Below are 6,870 nucleotides of genomic sequence, written 5' to 3'. Positions count from 1 at the left end.
CTGATGCACCTTGGGTTTGGGTGCTAGGGGGCGATGACTCTCCAAGGCTACTCGCCTACGAGCTCCAAGTCTATCTTGGGCAGAGCCGCCACCTCTACCATGGAACTGTCTTATGTCAAAATAGTTTGGCTGGCACATTGAGGACAAACTCACAGTATACTTTTCTCAAAAAATATAATGGCACCTCATAATTATTACAAGGTAGATCATCAAAGGCCATCCACCACCTCTGCCAAAAAGGATTCTTCATTTGCACATTGGTACACCAAAGTATAGGAAACCTCTTTGCATTAAGAAGTAACGACTGACTAGTTTTAGGATCAACAAAAAGGGCACATATTTTTTGTTTACTAATATTTTTGTTTTCCACTCCCTCGTATGATAACCCATCAGCGTAGTATTGACGACACCTATCCCTAAAGTTTCCCCATTTTGTAATTTGTGTGGAAACGGTTGTGGCACCATTAGCTAATGTTTATAGGCTAGTGGTGAGGGATTTATGATGCTCAAGCTCAGATGTTTTCAATTTATTAATCAGTATATTTATTTTAGATGGGTTTTGCCCTAACTGATTAATCAATTGCTCTTGTGTTTCAAATGTGCAGTCAAAAGGAGGAACTGGGGGTGTATCATGTGGGTTTTCTTTGGGGTTTTCAGGAGGTGCATTTTGTTGTTCTTGTTGTGGATTATCAGAATCTGGTTTTTGAAACAAAAAATTAAAAAACCTAATCAAAATTAATGAAATTAAATTCAAAACGTAAAACAAATTGAATAAATAGGAAAGAAAGACAAAAATTAATAAAAAACTAACCTTGATCCATAGCGTCTGGAGGAGAAATGAGGCATCCCATTCATGGTTTCATGGGGGAAATGGAAGAAAAAACACTGTGTTCATGGGAAAATAAGACCCAGTTTTTTTTTTTAAACTTTTTTTGACAGGTACCGCGTACACGGTTCTTTAGGGCTTATGAGCATGTATGCGCTTACTTTCCTAAGAAATGTGTACGCGCTCACTTTCCTAAAAGCAGCACATACACACTCACTTTCCTAAAAGCAGCACGCACACACTCACTTTTCTAAAAGCAACTCATACACGCTACCTTTTTTAGGCTCGAGAACAATGGACCTAAACGCATACAAGGTGATTTCAAATTTTATAACCGCGTACACACTGCTTGTTTTTTCATGTTTTTTTTGGGTGGTGTCCACTTTTCTGACGACCATCTTTGTGCACATTCCCTCATATGCCTTACTATGTGATAGTGTTGTCTTGTAGTGACGTGACCTTAGAGGATAGAGGTGTTCTCATGTCTAATTTTATATTGTTCATTATCATAGTTTAATGAGTTAATGTATCTCTCTTTTTAAAAAAAAAAGTGTTTGCCTCCTGGAGGTTATTTAGTTGTTGTGTTGTCCTCTGGGGTTCCTTAGCGGGGCTACATTAGAATCAATCGATTATGAATTAACATTATTATTATAGGTATAGGAAACCCAAGCATAAGATATGGAATCAGTACCACATTATGCTTGGGAATAGGGTTCTTGTACACATCCAAGTCATTGTTAAGGGACTCATGATCCTCAATGGAGATTTTTACTAAATCAATGCAATTTTGGATTAAATGCTTAAGTCTCATGCAAATGGAACTTTTATGATGATGCAAGATGGATAACTCAAACATAATCCAATGTCTAGAAAAGGATGGGTACTGATGGTTAGGTTAATGGATAAAAGTGTCAAGTTTAGGGCTAGGGTTTTGGAATTGTGAGGGTTTTGGTCAAATGGGTTAGGAATAATGGATTATAAGGATAAAATTATTGTCCTAGAGGGTTCCCTTAGGATTTACTCAAGTTTGAAAAATCATAGGTCACAAAGAGGAGCTCCTAAAAGTTCAAATCCAAGTGTAAATTGAAACAAGGGTATTATTATTGAGATACAGGCACCACTTTATGAAGGGATAAATAGGGGCACAATTTCAAGTGACAGAGGTGTAGTAGTTTCAAACAAAGGCATGGTTTGATAGTTTTAATTTTTTTGGAGTGATTTTGGGTGGATTTGGCAAGAGATAATCAAATAAGAAGACACAATAGTTGAATTTTACTTTGGGGTGATAAGGTTTAATGGGTTATACCATTATTTCACATGAAAATGTGTCAAGTACGTAATCACAATCATATATTATTTAGGTAGAAGTGTTATTCTTCATGGAATCACAAGGTTAACATTCATCTCCTTTCTAATTGAAAGGAAATATATGTCCCCTTAGTTTCATATTACATGAAAAGGATAACTAGATAATGTAAGGTCATGTACCACCATATGCCTCTTACCTTGTGAGACTAACCTTGCCCAAAGTAGAGTTTATATCTTCACACAAAGATACAATGTGAGCACTTCCCTTCCCCAACAATGGTGCACCACTAAGAATAATGAATTGTGGTCTTAAAGGATTCTAATAAAAGGTTCTTAGTATAATCTATGAATAGTAAGTCCTTCTATAAGAGCCTAGGATTGGCGGTGGGGGACTCCCTCACTCTCCTCACCAGCTGGTCTCAAGAGATCGAGGGCCTTGCTTCTTAGATTTGAACAATGCTATCCACACTTTTAGGTACAAATTTTTCTCTCCTCAAAAACTATACCCCACCAAAAAAATTCACCAAACACACCTAAGAGGCTACAAGGCTATCTAAACATTAATTTGTTCACAAAACACATTAAAACCCTAGTTTGAAGAAAGCTTGATAAACCTTATCAAAACTTGATTTTTGCCAAAAAAAAACAAAAAAAAGCTATGATACCTACAAAATAGAGTGTTGAGCTAATATATGATTGGTCACTAAGCCATAGGGGCTTTATTGGCTGGGCAATATTATATCACGTGCATTCATATTGGGGGGTTTAATATCCTAAAAATGAAGGTACAATATATTGTCTATCGATAAAAATAGGGGGTTTTTAATTCAGGCTATGAAAAATACAATATTTGGCAAAAAATAGGGGGATTTTAAATTCAAGTTGTGTATTGGGAGGGGGTGACAAAAAAGGAGTTTAGGGCAATAATTTTTGAAAATAGGGGGATTCTTTAGTATGTCATGAACGCATGTGCTATAACCTAGGTTCACTAAGTGATTTAAAAGGTTCTAATAAATTTAAAAAATCAACCCCATTAAAGAACTTGCAAGAAAATTATAAGTTAGAGATTGTCATAACCCTCTTACTTGGAATATTTGAAAAAAAATTATTTGATTAATTTTGGATAAGATTGGAATTAATCGATTATTTATTTATAATAAATTAAAAATTAACCAATAAATCAAGCAAAAACTAAAAAATTTATAAATGCATTCAATTAAATAATAAACTTGATTAAATATAATAGTAGACTAATATATATAAAACTAATTTTACTAAGAAACCAAAAATATATATATCCTTTACATTATAATATTTAACTAGATGCAAGTAATTAATTTTAAAATTTAAAACAATAGATAAATACTTGTACTTATTTTAATGCATATATTTTATTTAAGAACATGTTGTAGGAGAAAAGAGGAAGGACAAGACACATGGCATGCTAGAAGAGGAAATTTATTATTAGCATATTCTATGACAAGTGGAGAATATAATATTTATTTATTTTGGAAGGAATGAATTTTATTTTAGCAAATACTATGACATGGGAGATACCAATTAATTCTATGACAAGAATATCTCTATTCATGACATTTTTATGACAAGGGAGTTACAAAAATAATTCTTGATAAAATGGAAGAAATAAATAAATTGACAAGGAGGGAGTTACAATTTCATTTCTGACATATTCTCTTACAAATATTAATTGAATAATCTCCCTATTTTGAAAATTATTTTTACGGATGGTGAAAGTTATTTACATTCTTCAAAATCTATAAATTAGGAGGATGTTGGGTGTATTTTACAGACTCCTTTTCAAGAGATGTTATTGAGTTTCACTTTTATGAATAGTTACAGTTTAGAAGAAGTTTTGTGAGCATGGATATTGGAAGTAGATTCTTTGATGAAATTTATATAGAATATAGGTGCTACTTTTGAGGTGGGGGCGGGAGGGGGGGGTAGAGATTGCTATCAGTATTGTTGTAGGAATAAATTTGAAGAAAGGAAGTTGGAAGCAGGAGCATGGTTCAACAGAGAAGGATTTGATCTCTTTTGTGAATCGAGGTTCTTTATTTTGTATATTTTCAAATGCTAGTATTATCATTTTGTTAAAAGTGTTAAAATAAATTTGTGTTTCCGTCTAAATAAAATCTGAATGCAAGTAAATTTTCTTTGAATGCATGCAGTTTCCTTTGGTATTTTTGAGGGGATTATTTGAATCCATTACATGTTGAGTTAGATCTGAATGCATGTAAATTTTATTTTGGGTACTTTGAGTAGGATTATTGAATGCAAATACATTTGGAAACTGGGAGAGAATAGTTTAGACTTACTTGGGTAAATATTAAATGTTACAAAAATTATTAACTTGGGAAAAACAAAAAAAATGAAGTGCCTAAAAAAATTTGTCAATATATTTCTGTGTAGAAATTTCTTTCAACATTAAATTTCAATATGTTTCTCTGTAAGAATTTCTTTAACATTTGTGAATACATTTCTTTTTAGAAATTTCTTCCAACTTTAAATTTGTGAATGTATTGTTGTAGAAATTTCTTCCAACAAAAAATAATAATTCTTCTAACATTAAAATAATAATAATAAAAATACTAATGATATCTTGTTATATAATATTTCTTATTTTTCTTTTTAATTAAAAATATGCTTTATAAAATAAAACAATATTAAAATTTTTAAAAAAAAGATAACAAAAAGATATTTACACTTATCTTATTCTTTCAATTCAATTTATTATCAATTTAAAAAGGTACATAGATCTAAATGGTTTTTTGTTTAATTTCATATAAAGGGGTGAATTCACAAAGCTGGTTCCCACTTTTGCCAACGAAAGAATTCGGCGAAAGTGGGAATTTCGGATTTGACAATGTTCGAGCGAAACACAAATGTTCGCTCGGACTACCCCTGGGAGTCCGAGCGAACCAAACTGTTCAGTTGGGTTCGATCAAACAGCGGGCGGGTTTTGGGTTCGAGCGAACCCATTAAAATATCAATATTTAATGGGTTCGCTCGAACCCCCCCATTCGCTCGAACCCTTTGCAGTTAGGGTTTTTTTAAAAAATTTATAAATATCGAAAATGACAGTTAAAAGGTCATTATTAAATTTGACTTTTTCTGTCTGGTGGGGGTTGGATCAAACCAGTCATCAGCATCACGTCATCGAGCCTTGTCTGCAGTTTTTGACCTTTGTTATATCAGGTGCACAAAATAACCCTTTGTTTGGTTTAATAATGTCTTTTTTTATTAAATTTGTAAATAATTTATTTGTTAATTTAATTTTTTAATTAAATAATTATATATAGTTATTGGTTTTCAACATTTTAGAAAAATGTTTGATAATTTATTGTTTTTCATTATTTTAGAAAACTGTTTGATAATTTAATGTTTTGATTGAAATGTGTAAATTTGTTTTTAAAATTACATAATTGTATAGATGTATATTTTTTTCAACATTTTAAAAAATTGTTATGAAAAACATAGAAAACTACCCTGTAGTAAATCAGAACTTACAAAAACATTAGCAAAAAAAGAAAAACGTTAAAAAAATTAATTTAAATAAACATTAGAAAATTTAGATACCAAATTTAAACAAATTAGACAAAATAAATTTCCTCTACAATGTGACCCATTTTCACATCCTATTACACGCACAACATGACCCCTTAAGACCACATATGACACTATACGTTCCCTTAGGAGGTCATAGAGGATCACATATAATATAATAGTGTACATGTATGACATTCCCTTTAGGATCACATCTAGTGTCCTAAGGGGTCATACGTGGTTCTAAGGGGTCACACATGTTATAACACATGCGGGACCCCTTAGAATCGCATATGACCCCTTATAAAATTGTAGGGTGAATGACATACCCCTTAGTCCATCAAATAGTGTCTTAACACATGCGTGACCCATTAGAATCACATATGACCCTTTATAAAATCAATCCTAGTGTGAACGACATATCCCAAAACCCATCACATAGCGTCTTAAGGGGTCGTATGTGGTCCTAATGGGTCACGAATGCATTAACACATGCGTGACCCCTTAGTAGGTCACATAGGACCCCTTATAACATCCTACTATACATATGACATTCCCCTTAGGATCACATAGTGTCATAAGGGGTCATATGTGGTTCTGAGGGGTCATGCATTTGTTATAACATATGCATGACCCCTTAGAACTGCATATGACCCCTTATAAAATCCTAGTGTGAAAAACATACCCCTTAGTCCATCACATAGTGTCTTAAGGGGTCATATGTTGTCCTAAGGGGTCATGCATGCATTAACACATGTGTGACCCCTTAGTAGGTCACATATGACCCCTTATAACATCCTACTGTACATATGACATTCCCCTTAGGATCATATAGTGTCCTAAGGGGTCATATGTGGTTAGACCCACATATGACCCCTTATAAAATCCTATAACCACATATGACCCCTTATAAAATCCTAGTGTGAATGACATACCCTTTAGTTCATCACATAGCATCTTAAGGGTTGTATGTGGTCCTAGGGGCCATGCATGCATTGACACATACATGACCCCTTAGTAGGTCACATATGACCCCTAATAACATCCTACTATACATATGGCATTTCCTATGTGTCCTAAGGGGTTGAATATGTGGTCCTAAGGGCTCACGCATGCATTAACACATGCATGACCCCTTATAGAATCCTAGTGTGAATGACATACCCCTTAGT

Source organism: Cryptomeria japonica, chromosome 7, assembly GCF_030272615.1.
Source record: "Cryptomeria japonica chromosome 7, Sugi_1.0, whole genome shotgun sequence".
Lineage (NCBI taxonomy): Eukaryota > Viridiplantae > Streptophyta > Pinopsida > Cupressales > Cupressaceae > Cryptomeria > Cryptomeria japonica.
This window is presented reverse-complemented; position numbering follows the sequence as displayed.